This window comes from Parasteatoda tepidariorum, chromosome 1, assembly GCF_043381705.1.
Source record: "Parasteatoda tepidariorum isolate YZ-2023 chromosome 1, CAS_Ptep_4.0, whole genome shotgun sequence".
NCBI lineage: Eukaryota > Metazoa > Arthropoda > Arachnida > Araneae > Theridiidae > Parasteatoda > Parasteatoda tepidariorum.
In genome coordinates, this window is record NC_092204.1 from 74,987,850 (window position 1) to 75,008,593 (window position 20,744).

General features: G+C 29.7%; 1 protein-coding gene across 2 annotated transcripts in view; it reads right to left on the reverse strand.

Moving 5' to 3' along the window:
* LOC107449167 (Transmembrane O-mannosyltransferase targeting cadherins 2) overlaps positions 1–6,815 on the reverse strand; it is a 339,786-nt gene extending 332,971 nt beyond the window's left edge. For both annotated transcript variants that reach the window (XM_043039502.2, XM_043039501.2), the window contains exon 1: positions 6,657–6,815. The gene's annotated coding sequence lies outside the window, so the exon portion shown is untranslated. The remainder of the gene's footprint in view (positions 1–6,656) is intronic.
* Between the last annotated feature and the right edge of the window lie 13,929 nt (positions 6,816–20,744).

The following is a 20,744-nucleotide window of genomic DNA, read 5'->3' on the forward strand; positions in this document are numbered from 1 at the left end:
AATTCAATGCATAAATAATCGCGAAATATAAAAAAATTCAATGCATTCAATACAAACACTTAGACGTTTTTTAGACGTTTAGGTAGCTCCCAGTAGAAAAATATCAATTCAACAACGGCCTTTTAAAGCATTCTCACTTTAATTAATTAATTAATTCCTAATTGAGTTTAAATTAAATATTATCATGTTTTTAGGGCATGAATCTGAATTGAACAACCTAATAACGCTCACTCTGGTTATTGTTTCCGCTTTTAAAAGCGTTATATGTTGAGCCACCTGAGCTAGATTTGCCATGTGACATTTTTAGCAGCAATCATTGGTCGATTTTCTACTGTTGCCATTCGGGGAGTTGTAATGAGGCTTTTTTTTTGGTGCCGTGTAAGAGAAATATATATGTAGATTATATTATATTATATTATATTATATTAAATTATATTATATTATATTATATTATATATAATATAGTATAGTATAGTATAGTACAGTATAGTATAGTATATAGAACGGAATAGCATAATATAGTACAGTATAGTTTAATATAGTATACAGTACTGCATAGTATTATAGTATAGCATAGTATAATACATTCATATAATTTATACTGAACAAAACTTCATAAAATTTGTGATGATTCGACAATTCATGGAATTTAAACTGATAACACAAATCGATTTGGTTTTTTTTCGGAGAAAACTTTGAGAAGACCGAAAAATTATAATCCATAAATTATATTACTTTACTTAATTTGTTAAAAGTTATCACATTATGCCAAATAAAGATAATTTATGATGTCTTCTTATTAACTTTCCATTATTTACTAAATGGCCAAGAATTCTTTCTTTGTGCAAGTATATTGCGAACAATTCAGCATTCATCTACTATTTACAGTGGCTTACCTTCCAAAAAATTTATGCGAATCCAAATGTATTTGTCTAACTGCGCGTAGAGAAAAAGATGAAGAAAAAAAATCCTCACAAAAAATACATGATTTATTCTTTCCGTATGCCAAAAATGTTTTGAAAATATGAGAAACGTTCAAGATAAATGGATGTAACCACAAAGGAGTATGGATATCATCCAAAACAACATAGACTCTATGTATGAATAATTTATTTACTGTTCTCTTAAAGAGGAAAGGAGTATCACTAGGGGATTCCAAGAGAATCTCTAAAAATCTCCTATTTGCTCGTATTACGCAGCAAGATATTGTTTACTTCGTAATCAAAGAAATAGTCTATTATTACTTTCCTGTTATGGTGATGCGAGATTTTCTGTACAAATGTTCTAAGAAGGGGATTATTTTCTTTCATCATACTCTTACTCTTTATTTATGAGAATGTTTTGAGCAAAGCTACTTAAAAGTATTTCCTATAAATAATTATGATTCGCAAAGTTTCAAAATTTAGAATAATAATTGTTCATGTAAATAAGGGAGTATAATTTTACATTCGGTCTTTAGTTGAATTTGCTTGCCTTAGTGTGAGTTTTTATCTTGCATTAAATAAAATATTATTAGAGGTATCATGATTTTAATTTTAACTTATCCAAAATTTTTTACTTCTTTAATTAAAATAGGTTCTGCCTGATAAGAAAATATGAGCAGAATAAAGTGCTATTTAATGAGCTAATAAACTATTAGAAGGAAATCAATAAATTATGATTCATGAGATCAACACTTTATTTTAACGCGTATCTAAATAGTTATATCTTTAATTGAGTTAGAACCACATTTATTTTATACTTTTATCTTCATCACAATATAAGCAACGTAGTGTAAATAGCTGTTGTAAAGTTTTACAAAGAGCTATACAAAGAGCTGTTGTATAAGTTTTTGTGGTTCACATGCAAATTCTCGGTCATCAAAGGTATCTTTGATAGTACAAAAAATATACAACTTACAAAGAAATAGAAGTTAACAGTGAAACGATTTCCAAAAAATAAATGTGGTTCATAGAGAATGTGCTTAATGTTAACATTTCAAAACGGGAAAATAACAAGAAAACAAACTTACTTTGCAGCATTTTTTGGCACCCCTTTTATTATAAATGAATTTTTTGGTCAAATATGGGTTTAGAAATAGCGAAAAATGCCATAATTCTATTAGTAATACGAAAGCAGATAGAAACTAACTGATGAAAAAGGTTCATACAAAAATCACACGTTTTTTTTATCAGGTACACAACTTCGTATTTAGAAATATAAATTATTGCAGGCAAGATAATCATCACACAAGATGTAGCAACACAGAAAACACTCTGAAAATGCTTTTATAAATAAGAACGTCTTTTTGTCAGTTGCTCAACTTTCAGCTCAAAAATGCATCATAAGTTTGAATATCCTCCTTCCAGTTGCGAATTTTGCAACTCAAAAATGTAAAGAGAATTCGCATCAATACAGCATAAACATTGAAATAAATAGAAATATAGAAATTTTCACAAGAATGTATTTTAAATTTATGCGTCGCCCTATAACATACTTAGTTTTAATGTGTAGTTAGTTAATGGTATAAATCACATGAAGTTACTACGAAGACGGAAATATGCAGTGACTAGAACATAAATTCTCTCTGTGACCTCTGCATGCTCCAACATTTATTGTGCTCAGGTACTGATTACAATTATTTGGAAAATATTACTAAATAACTTTCAAGATTTTGAAAATTATCTTCTATTTTTATCAAAATTGAGTGTTACTAGCATGTTATAACATTTAGATTTAATGTTAGTAACGTGACTCTCAGTTCATAAATATGCTAACGAAACATTGGAAACCGACATGAAAATAATAAGACTATAAGCTATAGTTACAGTTTACATATTTGTTGGTATATTTTTATCAAGTAAATGGAACTCTGCTTCATATATCGTACACAATTAACATGAAAACATAAAAAAAAAACTAAACTATCACCTAACGCAGAACATATCAGAATGCTTGTAATAATATTGGCAGGTGCTTTTATTTGATTTAAAAAATTTAAAAATTAATTTTATATCTTCTGCAGAATATTAATTTTGAAATGCTTAATAAGTTATGATGTCGAAAGGAAAATATCACAATGCTCTGCTTTTTCATGTTTAGAACGAGTTTGTTCTGTATTGATCGTATTTATTTAGATTTCGAACGTTTTGAAAATAATATTCCATTTCAATCGAAATGGGATTGAAAGCAAAAATGGTTTAGGGATTGGAGATAAATTAGGAAATATTTTAGATTATATATTTTCATAAAAAAGGAATTGGCATAATTTATCCGGATAATATAAAAAAAAAACTCAAATGGTTTTAGGATAATTTTTTTCATTTTATAATAAATAAGTTTTATTGCTTCTCTAAAACCTGAACAAATGTTTTGATAAGAGATAGAAATCCTTAAGATTTCGACATTTAATAAAAGATTTCGATCCATACAACAGGTTTTATCCCAATATATTTTAAAGAAAACTACCACTTATACTTTTTTTTAAAATTTTGTAATCCGTTTCTGTGTATTTTTATATTTTTCAATAAATAAATGAACAGATAAATAAACAAATTAGGAGCGAGTTATGAATAGATGACCTCTGCGAGTTTTAATCCACGATGAAATAATTCAGTTTAATATTTTCAGAAACTTGGAGATTCTTGGAACGCTTCTTTTTAAACAGTTAAGAGTCATATTTTTGATAATATGTACAAATTTTTAAGTACAAAGATTATTGGTCAAAAATTAAAAGAATATAGTTAAGTTAGTTATACATAATTGTCTAAAAATTCAAATACGAAAGTATATTAAAAATGGAATGTTAAATTAAATAATACTTCATACAAATGAATGTTATTAATTAGAAAATAAATAATAGTCGCTGTTAGAATTGACTAATCTAATTGCATGAAAGCATAAGCAAATAATTTTATGTTTAGATCTAAATATTTACACATATATGAAACTGGTTTAATTATTCTGGAAATAAATTTATTTCAATATTGATTGTTTCATGCAATCTAGTATCTGTATCATTTATGTTTAGAAATATCATATCAAAAAAATACTGGAGAGGATAAGTTTCAAGCGTTATTTTTAAAGAAACGCTATCAATTTAAAACTACTGATATCGTTTCAATTACTTTATTTTCCCACAGTTTCTTTTAATATTTTTTTAGAATAAATTCTTTTTTTCCGTCATTTCTACAGAAATATATTTATTATGGGGGATTAGAAAAGCGTTAGACCCACAAAACATGTGGCAGTTTTAACATCAAGAAACCATTAGTTCTGTGTTGCGCTAAGCCGATTACGAAAACGCAACGCATCGCTCGTTCCACAAAATAAATTATATATGTCTATTTCATAGTCCAACAAACAAGAATAGATGGTAGCAACGCAGACGACTTGCAAACATTACGCTAATTGAAAATGGCTAATGTTCAGCGGTACGATCGTGTTAAAGAATTGTGTAATGAAGAAATAAATTGGTTTATTGTAGGACATTTTTGTGTAGGTAGTTATTAGAGAACGTATCACAAAATTTATGCTTATATTCACAGAAATGGAATAACTGTTGTTTGGTGATATACTGTTAATGACTCAAAAAGATAAGTGTTCAAATATGACGTGCTTCTGGTATAAGTCTCATGGAAATTTAATCTATTGATTGGCATATTTTTCTTGTAAATCTCGTGGCAACTTAAATGGTAGAAAATTTCGATTGGAAAATAAATGGGTACATTATCTGTATTACATTTAGTTATCGATCGAATTTTTATTGCTGCCGGGAACCTTCGCTGCACATTTTTTGAATATAATTATGTGCTAAATTGTTGGTTATGATATGTCACATTATAAATTAAAAATCTTATCATTAATTCTCAGGGGTTAACATAAAATCGTTGTTATTGAAAAATGATTATTAAAGAAACATTGCGAGTTGTCTATTACTTAATGGTGCTATTTATATTTCGTATTGGATGTATTTACGATTATAATAAATTATAGGGTTCCTTTAGAAAATTACTCAATTTATTTAAAGTAGTTTTGCATTTGGCGATTTCCCAACTTGACATTAAGAAGATAATTAATGCATATTTGGAAATACGTGTATCTATATTTTGCAATATTTTGGACTTGTATTAATGTACTTGTATTTTGGACTAGTATTAATATTTATTAATTAATAATAGATCAATGAAAGTCGATATTTTTTGTTGTTGCTTCTCTTAGCATATTGTAAAAATAATATTTACTTGGAGTTGAATATATCCATTGCTTAACTTCGAAAATTATATTAGTTGTCTGATAAATTCGATTGAAGATCATGAATTATAAAAAGCGCATTTCAAATACTTTGTTTACAAAAAAAAGGCATCTAACAGAAAAAAGTAAAAATTAGAAAATGCAAAATTTTTACAAAAAGATGCTATTTATTGATAATGAATATGTAATGTCAATAAATTTTGTTTTAAGTTCACACCGCAATCTTTGCAATTGACATAAGAAATTATTATTTAAAGTGGTATCGTTAAATCTATGCTTATTTTTCATTTATGTAAACTTAAAGTTATTGTTAATTTATATGAAATTATGAAAAAAAACATTTGTTTAAAATAATTATCTTTTTTATTTATGTCAAGCAATACTTATTTTCTGTTAATGCCAACTCACGATAATGTTCACGACAAGTATGTTATTATTTTTCTTATTGAAATAAAATAAAAGTTTTTAGCTTCGCAATCAGCGTGTTTTCTTTTATAATGCAAATATCAATTAATATTTATGTGAACTATAAGTTATTTTTAACTTTTGCCAATTTCTGGTAGTTATCTGTCTGTTTTTGTAATTATTATTCGTCATTTTTCGATTATGCATAGTTCGCGTTATTTACTTTAACATTTTATTTTCTAATTTCAAATAAAAACTACTATTTTTGCAATGAGAATGTTATCACGTATAACGGTAGTGTCATTCTTAAGATGAAATATTTTCGATTTTAAGGAAAAAAATGTCGTTAGGTAAAAATTTGTCCGTTTTATGATATTTTTTAATTGTGGTAATGTGCCAGAAATTTCTATTTTTGCTTCTCAATTTCGGAAAAAATGGAATTTCAGAAATGTATTTTTTTGTATTAAACATTTAATTGAATTCACAGAAATTTACGATTCCTGAATTCAGAGCATTCAAAATTGCATTTATATGTTCAGAAGTTATTATTTTTCCTATTACTAATTTCGAAAAAAATTTAAATGTATTTTCTCAGTAAACATATAACATCAATCATAAAAAGTGAAGTTTTATGAATTCGGAAGCCTTTCCTCCCAGCATTCCAAATTACGTCATTATTTCCAAACACAGTCTACCTTTACTGCTTCTTTCAATAAACTCGATATTGAAACCTAGTGAAGTGTAATAAAATCCTTCAGACTAAAAGCAATTTCAAAGTAAAATTGGAATTCGATAAGAAATCAAATAGAGTTCGAATAAGTCGACCACGTGCTCTCATTTTAAAGTTTCTGGCTGAATCTCAGTCCAGATCTGCCTTTATTCCTGCTGGAATAAGTGGAATACACAATCGTCTGCGAAAAAAGGACGAATAAAATTCCTCCTTTTTCTCTGGTTTTTCGCAAAAGGCGGGAAGGAAGAGGGAAAAAAGATACTATGAGAATGCAAAATAGAGGGATAACTCACCTGCGATTACTTCACGTATTCTTTAGGAGTAGCCGACAAGGAGAGAGTGAGAGTGAGAAAGGAACGAGAAGAGAAAAGAGAGATCCAAATGGGGGTGTCAACTCTGGGAGGTGAGCCCTCAGTCGCCTGCAGCGATCGGCGGCATTCTATAACATGGAAGGTAGTTCGGAATGGCATCGGTAGCATCCTTCTATCCTGGTGGCGCCCTCCTGCGGAGAGGGGAGGCGACTTAACTTTGACGGTAATCGCGTGTTGGTTATTTGTCTTGTTTATGATTCCTGTCAGCGCGAAAGGAGCGTTTTGCAAGCGATATTGCAGTGAGTGGAATAGTGTGATTTATATCGTTCGAACTTCGAAGCTTTTAACTTTAAATTACGAAATATATGATATATTGCCGCAAGGGAAGAAAAAGCTACCCTTTTTTCTTATCTTTTTAAATTTTGCGGTGAAATTTTAAAAGCTATTATTATATAAAAGAAGGTTTCCAGGCTTCTTTATTAAGTAATTAATTTGCATAAATAAGTTGTTTAAGACTTAAAATATGAGCTTAGTTTCGAAAAAAAAAATCCAATTTGATTAGTGTGTGGAAGGAAAAAAAAATTTCTTATAAATATTTTAAGGCATTAATTAGGCTGTCTACTCTTATTATTAAGAAATTGCAGTGAATGCGTTAATCATGAGTGGTGCCAAATTGGAAATTCAATTTAGATCGTAACGTGCTTTATGCATGATTAAGGCTTAAAAAAACATATTTTGAATTGTGTTTAGTTTAATATATTGTTAAATCACATTTTGGTTGTGTTATGTTCCATTAAATCTTAATGATACTTATTTCAAACACTTTGTATTTTTTAAAATTGTTTTTAGCATGAATTTTAGGCAATTAAGGTATCAATTCACATTACTAATTTTATGATATTACATTGACAGAAAATAAGTTATTTATATCATCCTTAATTTTATAGAAAGTATGACATACCGTTGAAAATTAGAAAATGCATGAATTTTCTTCCCTTTTTTTAAAATCTTTATTGTAATTAGTCACTTTTATAAATGTCTTTTCAAGACTTAAAATTTAAACTTACTACGAGTAATGTTGAAAGTAAATGTGAAGCACTAGACCAGGGATGGGCGAACTTTTTTAGTCGAGGGCCAAAAATCGGGAAAAAAAAGTTTGGTGGACCGAGTAAAAACTTGTAAAATAAAAATAATAAAAAAACGATATACAAGTTTTTATTCAAATATTTAATGAGATGAATGAAATTGTTATTTCATTTTTAAAAGCTCCTTATATTGAGGTTCAAAGTGAGATGTGCTTATTTTAAGGAACGAGGCTAAATGCTTGTCTATTAGTCTACTTCTGAAATGATTTTTTCTAAGGTTCATAGTTGAAAACACTTGTTCACATATATAAGATGAAGCAAACATAGCACTGATTTTCTGGGCATGAGATATTAAATTTTGGAAACTAGCTTTTAGTAATGATTTGCAAAACTCAAACACCTCTAGAGGCAACACTAATGTGCAATCTTTACATACTCAATAAATAATGTTAGAACTCGCACCGGCAGGAAAATCAGCTCGTTGGAGCTTAAAATGCGCTGTCTGCCACACGTGAAGCACAATTCACCGATGTTAGATTTCATATGTCTGATCCTCGAGAGAGACAAACGCTAGTTGGAGCTAATCTGCGGCTATTCTATAAAGAACTTCTGCGTTCAAAATTTTGCCAATTGAAGCTGTCTGTGCTAACTATTTCAATCAATTCCACCAATAGAGAAAGTAAAAAGATCATCAGTACTTTGTTAAAAAGGAAAGAGATAAAATAGCTTTATGCAAAGTAGACAAAATAATGGATGTAAAATGTAACTTGTTTATATTCGCTAAGGATCGGCAAGTTAGAATTCTATCCGCGGGCCGGATAAAACCTTCCGGCGGGCCACAGTTGGCTCGCGGGCCGTAGTTTGCCCATCCCTGCACTAGACAGATTAACGAATGCTTGAATCTTTATGAACTGCTTGAATTGTGTAAACAAATAATGTTGTCATTATTACATAGTTCGAAAATTTAGTTTAATTTCAATGTTCAACCTAATCGCAAACACTGTACAGTAAGGTGATCAGGCGTCTTCGAATCTTGAGAATAGTCCTCAAATTTCATTGATTGCCCTCAAAGCAAGAACAAAAATCAGAAATGCGCATTTTTTTTAAAAAACGAGATAGCTTTGTCTTACAGAGAAAACAAACGAAAAACAAGAAAGCACCAAGCTAAAACTAACAGATGAAAACTCCACACTCGTCTTCAAATAATTTCATCAAAAATAAACAAATTTTAATAATCATGTACTCATTCATTCTACAAGTGTTGAAATTCAGAACATTATGTGATGTTTCAAAACTGATCAGTAATTAAATCAAGTTTGATAAATATGGTTAGACATCTCATATTAGTTATCAATTTAAAAACAAAAATCCTTGCACGTAAAAATAAATATTTTCCATAAATACATGGTTGTCTTAATCGATGTTTCGAGATCGCTCTGCTGATGAGTCCTAAAATCATGGTTTTTGAAATCTGGTCTCTTACTGCACAGGTCAAATAGAATAATTTTTTCCCTCCCCAATGCTATGACGTTTCTACAAAAAGACTTTTTTCAAGGAATATTTCTCCCCCTGTCATTGTATATATGAAAGAAACGGGTGAACGATTGTCGGATATAACGAAATATGATTTTTAAGGAAAGCAGGATGGACAAGGGAATAAACTTTAAAGGCGAAGGACAGTACTTTTAACTTAACTTACTTTCGATGCAATAATAATTAATATAAAGTTACCAGCTTTCAAATTTTTTCAAATTGTTCTTCCAGATTTCAAATTTTTCCCATTTTAATTTGTTTAAAGAAACATTTAGATATGCGTTAAAGATGGGTTTCATTTAATCCGTTCTTCTGACAGTTTCTGAATTCTTTTCATTTTTATAATTTTGTAACGTAATAAAGTATGCAATTTTTAAAAAATAAATATAGATATAATGAACCCCAAGTTTTTATCTCTGATTTTACTGAAACTACGAAAGCATTTAATGATTTAGAGTAAATTCAAATAAATATTATTCAGAAATATATTTAAAAAAAATTCTTGACAAAATATTATTATAAAAAAAATACATTTCGCATGGAGAGATGTTATTTTAATTCCATTTATCATAAAATATTGATTTTTATCGACTCTTTAAATTTATGAGATCCAAAGGGATGAAGATACTAAGTGACTATCATTGAGTATTTTTTAAATAAATATAGATTCTAAAGACGATCTGCTAAAAAAACATTTGACAAAAATTAAGAAAACTATCTGTTGGTAGAATAATACGACGCAAACGTTTAGTGAGGGTTAGAGATTATAAATATTTTCAATTGGCAGCTTTTGAACAAGAAACAAAGGTAAAGCTTGATAATTGAATCCTCACACACTTTCAAATTTATCTATCAAAGTTTACCATCTTTTTCATAATTTTCTTCTCTTGTTCTGTAACTCTGGTTAGATCTCTTCATTTTCATATGGCAGGGTCAAAAAATTTGAATTTATTAAAAACAAATGGATGGTAAGTAATTATAATTTATTGAATAGGTGCCTCGTAGGTTGTAAAGTGCAGCATGGTATATGGATATCTAATCATTGTACTGAAAATTATTCATACTGTTTGACACTTATTTTGACAACTTTAGACAACTGAACTACACTTTTAAGTTTCGGTATGTCACTTATTATGACATTTGTGGACATCTGAATTGCACTTTCAAGTAACAGCATGATATATGACGCTTATTCTGACAAATGTAGACACCTGAAATAAACTTTTAAGTGTCGGTATGATATATGACACTTATTTTGATGATTTTAGACTCCTAAATTACAATTTTAAACGTCGGTATGATATATATTTTGTTGGTATCCACACCTTTTTCGATCCAAATAACGATTAATTTTAGCTTGTTCGAGTTGAAGCAGATACTATGAGATTTTTATTTTTTTAATAAAAAGCAAATTATGTTAAAACGATGTACTTATTAATTTAAGGTAAAATGTAAATCTAGGTCACATTCCTTATTAATGGTCTGCTGTAAACAATAGGAATTTGCAAAATGGTCACCTCTTAGAATGCAACAGAAAACATGGAAATTAAACGAAAAAATATTTATTCTGCTTTGTATTAATATTGCCAGCTGTAAATATCGGTACCTTACTGAACTCCTTTTTCCGTCCTAAAAATGAATAAGTTTTACTTGCGGATTCAGTAGAAGAAGATGCTATTTACAAAAATACAATACAAAAATCATAAAACCATTTTAACCGGAATACTTCACGTAACAAAAGAAATCCGAAATACAGTAATTTTTACAGCAATTAGTACCATAAAATCACTGAATCTAATTAAATAAATATTACGCCATTATATTTTACGGTAAAAAAGGAAATGGATTTTGCTGTAAAATGGGGTATGTTTGAAATGATTTTTATTTTATTATTTTTCTCATAGACATATTTAACTGGATTTTTTGAAATATAAATTTATTGTGATGAACTTATATTTTAAAAGACCCAGTTGGTTAAAAATATGAAAGAGAAAAAAAGAACACTTTGTAGATGAATATAAAAATTACCTTTCTTTCTCGTAGTTATCTTTAATGTCCTTTCCAACATTTTTTTTTCTTTTCACGAATATGATATTATGCTTACTGAATCTTGCATTAATCATGAAGAAATTTATTTTTAAAACCAGCTCGAATGCTTTCTGCAAGCGTGTTTTCTGATTCAGCCTTTTGCAAGAATATTTTCTGATAAATTCCCTTTAAAATAACTGTTAATGCAATTTTCGTCCATGACATTCTAAAAAGAAAAAAAAACTGAACAATTTACAAACCCTTTTAAATAATTAAAAATTGCCTCTTTAATCAACAATTTTAAATAACTTAAGCGATATTCGTTTCTCAGCATTCTATTAAATGACAACTATTCAGTAAAAACTATTAAACATTTATGACATTTGCCCAAAGAAAACTGAAAATTTATTAAGTTAAAGGGAACTTTTAAATTTCGACAGTAGAATTTAATTCGGTGATGGAAATAAGCACTAAATACACATAAAAAGTTTTACATCTCTGTTTATAATTTCAGTTGTTAAAATTATTGATATATTTAAAACAAATGAATTAATTACTTTACAATGCTTACAGAAAATTCGAGGACACAACAGTAAACATTTAGAGAAAGCATCAGTAATTTTAATCTATAGTTTGTTACCGGAGGAGAGTGTTATGTGGATAAAAGCTCGCATTTCTTACAACACTATAATAGAGCAATTACTTTTTTTATACGTTGAAAATTATTTACTGTGTTAAAAATCAAACATTGCATTATATCAACAGAATAGATTTCCCAAAAAATTTAGCTCTTGTTGGAAACAAGGAAACAAAAATGAAATTTTAAGTTGATGTCCTTTTATTAATGATTAATCTATTTAGTAAAAAAGTTTTAAATTGCGATTTCAAAATTTAAATTCCAATTTAAAATATTAAACTCGTGCAGATGTCGATGCAAGCATCGATCCCTAGATGCAAATCTTGGTACTGAGTGATAATCAGGCAATGGCAACTTTGCAATCACTTTTCAACTGCTTGAATAAAGTACAGTTTAAAGGGCTCTAAAAACGACCTGTCCAGCAGCTAGAATAGATGTGTTGCGTGTCCTGGTAGCTGCAATGCAATTATTCCACCATTCTTTAGGCCAACTCCAAAGCGTTTACATTTTTTAAATGAATCAAGCGACCATACAAAACCTGTATTATACTAGAAGAAGTTGGCAAGTTTGCATTTCATTAAATGTGTAATCAAAAGTGTCATTTAATTTCATAAATTTCGAGTACAAATGGTGTGATTTTTTTATTGTTAGTCAAATTATTGTAATAAATCAAAATAATACTAAAAAATATTAAATTTATATAGTAGATGTGAACTCTGCCATAGACCCTAAATCGTACTGGTACGGTTTAGATTCCCACAATAGGTACAATTTAGGCAAGTGCGTCCCTTTTTAAACAAACCGTTATTCCCAGCCTAAATAGAATTAAGAAAACAAGCAGAATAGGACTGAATAAGTCTGAATAGGACTGAACAATTATCTAATGCATTTAATAATTTGAACTTAACATTAGATGACACAGAATGAACAAAAATTACATAGAAAAATTGTAAAACCAATAAACTTAAATAAAAAAACAAAATGGCGTGTACACAGTGACTTGATTCTTCAACCCAGATCTCCACGAGAAAAGAACTTCCTAATTTATCTGCAAATTTATTCTGCCTTCAATACTTCTTTAGAAAACAAATGTGGTATATTTTAATAAATGTACAATTTAGGAAACTTTCCTCTATTTTGTTAATAAAAATCAGAACTTACAGTATTTATACCATTAATTTTGTAATTTTTCCGTTCATCCGGGGACGATTTAACAGATATTCTGGTTTTCAAAATTATAGTTCGTATCATTATACATTTAGTAAGAAATGCGAAACTGAAAAGTAAATGTAAACGAACAAATGGATTTTTATGCCATGATTTAAAGTATCGTGATGAAATTAATAAATTTTACCACATTTTCCAAATTTTATCATACATTATAAAACCATACTATTTTGTTAATTTTGCCAAAATCATTATCAAAGCACTTTGGAAAAATTACAGATCTTTTTGGTATTTCCATATCTAGAAACAAGGTAAATGTTACCACTTTATGGTTGTTTCATACTTTTTACTCAATTTAATGAAACAAATTTTTAGTTTGGTTTTTCCTCTTCAAATCTCCAGATTTTGTTTTAAAAAAGCATTTGAAAATCTTAAAAGGAAACAGTTTCTTTATGAAAATTATCTTAAATGATGCTGTTTTCAGTACAGATATAAACACATAACAAACGCAGAAAAATGATTTATTTCAGTAAAGGAATGCACTTTTAACAAATACCGGATCAAATTGCTGTAAAAAATACCGGGTCTCAGGATTACTTTTACCAGTACTTTTTTTCGTGTAATCCATTTTTACCGGAATATGTTACGTAACAAAAAATATGACTGTATTCTGATATACTGATTGATCTGACATACTGCCTTTTTTTGCAGTAATAATTACCATAAAATCACTAAGTCACTCTAATTAAATAATATTTATTGTAACGGAACGGTGTATGGTAAAAATATACACTGGTGTGCGAAACTTAAGCAACTAGTGGTTTTTCGGCCACAGCTCCCCAATAAAGTATAAGATAGCCATGAAATTGCAGTATAATATGCACGTAATTCAGTAAAAAGACTATTTGTATGCAAATTTTAGAAATAAAACGTCGTAGGTGATGTAAGTGTACGTAAACCTTGTGGGTCGGCACGCGCAGGTCAAAGCTGTGATAAAAGGATGAAGAGCACCGTAGTTAAACACATTAGCTGCAAGTGCAAGTGATTTGTTTTGAGAAACATTTCTTCAAGAAATCATTTAGACGACTTTACTCGAGGAAGAATGATTGGGAAGCTTGAGGAGGGGCGTAGTGTGACCAGTGTTGCCTAAGAGTTCGGGATCAACAAAAGTGTTGTTTCTCGTGCTTGGAATGCCTTTAAAACTACTGGTACAGCTGTTCGGAAGGTTGGTGGTGGCCGTCCAAGGAAAACAACACCAAGAGATGACCGTTACAGGCGAAAAGAAACCGTTTTCAGTCAGCGAGTGCCATATCTCAGCAACTGTGCACAGCCACAGGACGACAAGTATCATGATTTACAGTGGCCAGATGCCTCCACAAAGGTGGCTTATTTGCTAGACGTCCTGAATGCTGCATACCTTTAAAAGTTAGCCATCGGCGGCACCGTTTACAGTGATGCAGAGAACACGAAACCTGGACAATTCATCAATGGAGTCGCGTCCTCTTCACAGATGAGAGTCGTTTTAGTGCTACAAGCGATTCTCAACGTCAGTTGATCTGAAGAGAGGTAGGAGCTCGATTTCATCCCAATAACATCGCGGAAAGAAATCGTTACGGTGGTCCTGGAGTTGTCGTCTGGGGTGGCATTATGTTGAGCGGGCGGACTGAGCTTCAGATCTTCGACCGAAGTTCTGTAACTGGAGACCACTACTGCCCCAATCCTACCCCATGTGCGTCTGTTCCGAGGGGCCATTGGACCAAACTTCATTTTTATGGATGACAATGCCCGGCCACACCGTACTGCTAATGTTCAAGAGCTACTGGAAAGTGAAGATATCACACGAATGGATTGGCCAGCTTACTCTCCAGATCTAAATCCCATAGAGCATGTGTGGGATGCATTAGGGAGACGTCTTGCGACACGACAGTATCCTCCTGGTAACACCCATCAGCTGAAAGATGCGTTAAAGGAGGAATGGAGACGTTTACCCCAAGAACTCCTGGATAATCTGGTGCTTAGCATGGAGAGACGATGCCAAGCAACAATTACAGTAAGGGGAGGGCATATCCCATACTAGGGAACATCTGCCAGTTGTACTTACGCTTCTTCAGGCAATCATGTGTAACGCCACTATATGTCAAATAAAGCCTTTTTTTGTTCCATACCCTACTTTAAGCTTTATATTCATTTCTGCGCCATTATTCTTTTACCATCGTTTAAGTACAAAATAATGTACATCATATTCAAATTTCATGATAATCGGATGATTTCTTGTAGAGTTATGACAAAAAACGCACTTGTTGCTTAAGTTTTGAACACCAGTGTATTTTATAGTAAAATGTATTTTACGGATGATGCACCTGGATGATATGGATGCACTTTATACGGTAATTTTTTCGAGTATACGCATGCTTACTTAAAATAATTGCAATATTTAAAGAATTTAATCCTCTAAATATTAGAAGCAGAATTTTTTGCGGAGTTCTGTGAAATATTTATTGAAAATTAAAAAAAAAATATTTATTTGATATTAATAGAAAATTAAAAAAAAAAAAAATGGAAATATATCTGTTATTGTTTTTAAATTTTTTTTTTATTTTTTCATATTAAAATTTTATGTTAAAGGAAATGAAATATAGAAAGATATTTTTGCGGTATAGATCAATACACGGGTTCAAAACCACTTTATAACAATAGTTTATAAGTTTTGCGTGATACGGAAACCTATTTTGAACGGAAAATATGCTTATTACTAAGCAACCTCTCACAACACTCAAAACCGAATGGAAGAATGGAAGAAGCTGTTGCCCTAACTGAAGTAGAAATGCAGTTTTAAAGAATTTCTTTACTTCAAAATTTATTTAAAAAAATGAATATTTTAATTTCTTAGGTTTTATATCTATCTGTTAATTTTGTTTTTAGTTATTTGCAAAAATTTAGATCAGGAAATAATTTGAATACCTTCCAGTCCAAAAATTTTTAATCATTATAACATTGATGCAAAATATCCTCGGTGGTAGACGGATTATGAGTTAGAGTCTTCTTGCCGTTATGCTAACCGCGGGAGGTTTTCGCGGTTTTCTCCTAAATGTAACGCAAATGCGGGTTAGTTCCTTCAAAGAGTCAGCCGCGAAGGCAAACTTCTCCCCAATATTTGATCTAGAAATTTCCTTGTCTTCTGGATTGAATTGGGTTCAAATTCTCTGTTCGCGACAGTTATAAAATAAAATAAAATCATAGAAAGTAATAAATAATAATAAATTATCATTTTCATGCAATTAAATTTACATAAACGGGTATTACTACTGCGTTAAAATACTTTTTTAAATTACTATTTTGAAGCAGTTGTGGATAAAGGGCACAAAAAAAGTGAAATTAACATTTAAAAACTTTTTTAAATTCTTATTTTATAACCGTAAATGAACAGTCGACCCAAATTTGACTTTACGACTACCAATGTTCAACTCAAAAGCTTTGTAATTTTGAAATCTATCAAGATAAAAGAGCTTCTGGATCAAGTATTGAAAGAAATTGGCTTCTGGAGGAGGACTTTTTTGATCGAATTAGCCCGCAATTGCGATACGTGGAGAGGAAAACCACGAAACCTCCCACTGTTAGCTCGACAGCAAGGGGTCTCTAACCCATGATACGTCAACCATTGAGGCTATTCTACGTCACTGTGGGTAGTGTGAGCCGGGAGCAGTATACGTATTAATCAACCACAGCTGGGATCCGAACCCGGTTCAAGTCATTCGGAGATGTATGCTCTATCCCCTAAGCGTAGCGGATTCCGAAAAAATTTTGATCTCAAGTCGAATTTAACAATTGGAACCCTATTTTTCAGATTGTGGCTATCCCCAATAGTTTCCGAGCCAAGAATCTAAGTACGCCTTCTCCCCAAATAGGAAAAAAGATATTTTACTTATATAAATACTGCTTTGCGCTTTATTTAGTAAATTACAATATTGTCAGCATAAGTTGATTGTCCTATTTAATGTTAGCTGCTTGAACCATTTAAATTGCACCTTAGTACATGAAAAGTTTATTAAATTACAAATTGTTAAGGTCTTCAATTTTTTTTATTTTGTGCATTTTACGTAACAGTCTTTAAATATACATTTCTCAGAAATCGCACTTTTTCTGACAAGAAAAAGATAAAGTTTGATATTTTTTAAAAACTTTGAAAATATTTCTTTTTTCATATTTTAAATATTGTACGCGTCATTCTCTAAATAAAGAATTAGCACAAGTGAGTAAAGCTTTTCCATAGATTAAAATTTTTTTTTTTTTTTTTGGTGTTTTCGGTGATTTTCCCTTCTGGAAATGTAAATTAAAAAATAACTGAATTTTTATCATAGTTATTGAAAATCCATGTTTATTTAAATAATATAGCTGATACAGATTATGAAGCTATATAACAAGGTTAAATTTCTTAGGATGTTGAAAGAAAAAATAATAGCAAACTTGTCTCATTTGACATTTTATTTTTTTATAAATTAAGTATGAAGTTTTCAATTTTGAACTAAGCTGAATAATGTTAATTAAAAGGATTATAAATAAGTAAAGATGAGTCATATAATAAAAACTAATGTTTGTTTTAAAGATTTAATTTTTCATGTCAAGTGTTGCTCCTATTCAATTCCTCTAAAATAATGTTTAACAGACTCGTTGAATATTTTTAATAAGAATATTATGAAGAAAATTTATCATAAATTTCATACAAAAAATGCTTTGAAAGCAAGATAATTAATCTAAAAATTAAAAAAGGGAAAATTAGAAAATGTTAAAGAACAATAAAGTATGATTTAAAAAAAGTTATTATGTAAATGAAGGGAAAAGCGATAGCTTTTAAAAAGCGGTCCAATTTTTTTTAATGGAAAGTGATTAAGAACCTTTTCCTTTGAAAACAAAATTTGCATGAAAACTAATTTTCTAAAATCTAATATCATAACATCGTATCGACCAAATTTAATATCGAATATATAGTGGTCGGTCTTAAGAAGTTTATGTTATTTTTCGTTAAAATTTTTCTTCCTTTTTGACAACATATTAATTTAAAGTAGACATAGTGCCACCAATTCCATCAGTGTTATCTTAATATATCCATACACCAAAAAAAAGAAGAAAAAATCACCGTAATTTTTCTTGAAAAATATTTAATTGATTGCATGTTTGTCTATTTCTTTTATAATATCAAAACAATACTTTTAAATTTATTTGAAACTTGGTGATTTGCAAATTAGAACGATTGAGTAGTGCAAAAGATTAACTTATAACATTTCACATGGTTCAAGAATTACATTGCGTAACATGTACACATTTTTGCACTTAATATTACTAGTTAACCGATTAAAGTATTATTTTCTGCATATTTTTCTCACCGAACCGAATAAATCAGTGAAATTAGTAGTTCAGAAGATGCAAGAGTATTTGTAGATAAAAATACTATTTTGAGTTTGCATTTATTGCATTTGGCAAACACGGAGAAAAAACTTTTGATAAAATTACCGTATTGAAGGGTAGCATCACTTCCAGTAAAAAAAATTTAAAAAACAGTATTTTACAGTATTTAATTCCTTCAATTGGTAGTTTTTCTGTTAATATGATGGTAATTGTTTACCAGAAATTCTGGTTTTCAAAATTATAATTTTTATTACTACACATTTAATAAATACAAAACTGAAATGCAAATTTAACCGAATAAATAGGTTTCATGCCATGCTAAGGGATCATGATAAAATTATCAAACTTTACCATATTTTTATAAAACCATATTTTATTGTTAATTTACTCAAAGTCATTACCGAAACGCTTCAGTTAAAATTACCGAGCTTTTCGGTATTCTCGTAAGAACAAAGTAAGGAACAAACAAGGTAACAAGGTTAAATTTTACCATATTCTGGTAGTTTTTACCATGTTTTTTTTTCAGCGTAGAGACTATTTGGATAAGTGAGTTATTTTTTATGTTTTCTTTTACGCTGAATCTAACGAGAAGTTATGGGCAATATGTGATAAGATATAATGGCTTTATGCGCAAGAAATATAATGCAGTAATTATTTTAGAACTCCGAATACTGTTAATACAGAACTTTCGAGTTCGTAGCTTGATCTTAATTTAAAGATGAATTCATATGTTAGATATAAACATTTTAGATTAGTCATGTTTATATACAAAGTTTTCTTAAATTCTGTATTACATAAGTAAATAATGATATATTAGTAAATTTAAGCTTATATTTATTTCAAATTATTCAAACTAATTCTCTCTTTATTTGTAATACCTCTTTATTTGTGATGTCACCTGAATTAGTATTGAAAATGATCCAGTTTGAACTGCTGGTGAGAATTTCTGATTCTTAATTAAAAAGTTCTCTTTTATTTACAACTCAAGTATTTATGTGATATCTCTGGTCCCATATCTCAAAAAATAAACTCACCAACTTAATGCATAACAAAATTAAAAGTGAAGAAAAGAATTCTGAAAAAAATTATCAAACAGCAACGGTCGCCATAGCAGCGCAAGCGCACTGTTTACTATTACTCTTGATTACTGTAGTTAAAAAAGTGTGTGGATGCCATCAAATCCAAAACAAGACCCATTTTGCCAATGTATAATAAAGTATTTAGGTTCCTCAATATTAATCACACCAACAGCTAACACAAAGGCACCACTGCCTGATTTTTATCGACATACTAACTAAATACCAGCTCTTTGTACAGGGTGACGAAAGAAAGAAAACAATTAATAAATCGAAGAACTAAGAACGCTACAAAATCACACAAGAAATTAAAAGGCATATACCGACACTATTAATAAAACTAAAGTAATTCAAATTATTTATTTATTTAATGTTTATTTTTGCCCTTTTTAGTAATTTTACGTTGTTAAATCAAGCAACACCCTTTTTTTGCAGTTCATCCCATCAGAGTGAAGATTAACTGTATTCTGTAACTGCTCACGGCCAGCTAATTATGGTTAGAACTTATCCCAATCAAATAATTTTCTCTAGTAGGGGAGAGTGGGGTCAATTGTAACAGGGTACGATTGTAACAGAGCAAAAATTTCGAGTGTCGGGTTCAATATTTGGTTCCTAGGTGGCGCACAAGGTGTATTTAATAAATCTACATGTACACCCCTGCTGATAGTTTAAATATGCACTAATTAATATTAAATTGCACTATGGGGGCCTGCTAATGTGTTTTTCTTGCTTTTTCCCTCAGGCTTTCTGCGGAGGTTAATGAAGTTAGCTGTTTGTGCATGTTGCCCTTGGTCTTTTTTTAGTCAGTGATATTGATCTGGTCATCGGCCCTCTTAAGNTGTTTTAAAACAGCTCGATGCTAGTGTTGTTGTAAAAATTATCAAATATATCAATATAATACTTTGTACCTATATTAGCAGATTTGGCATCTATCAAATATGAGTTTTGAGTGAAATGCATTTAATTAAAAAAATTATTTAATTCTTTAATGTAAAAGAATTTTATTTAAAAATAGAACTCTTATAAGACCTTGATAAGGATTTTATTTAAAAATAGAACTCTTTTAGCAAGACAATTCTCATGACCTTTAATATACTTCTTAAAATATTTATAAGAGAGGTGGAAAAATTTTTCTGA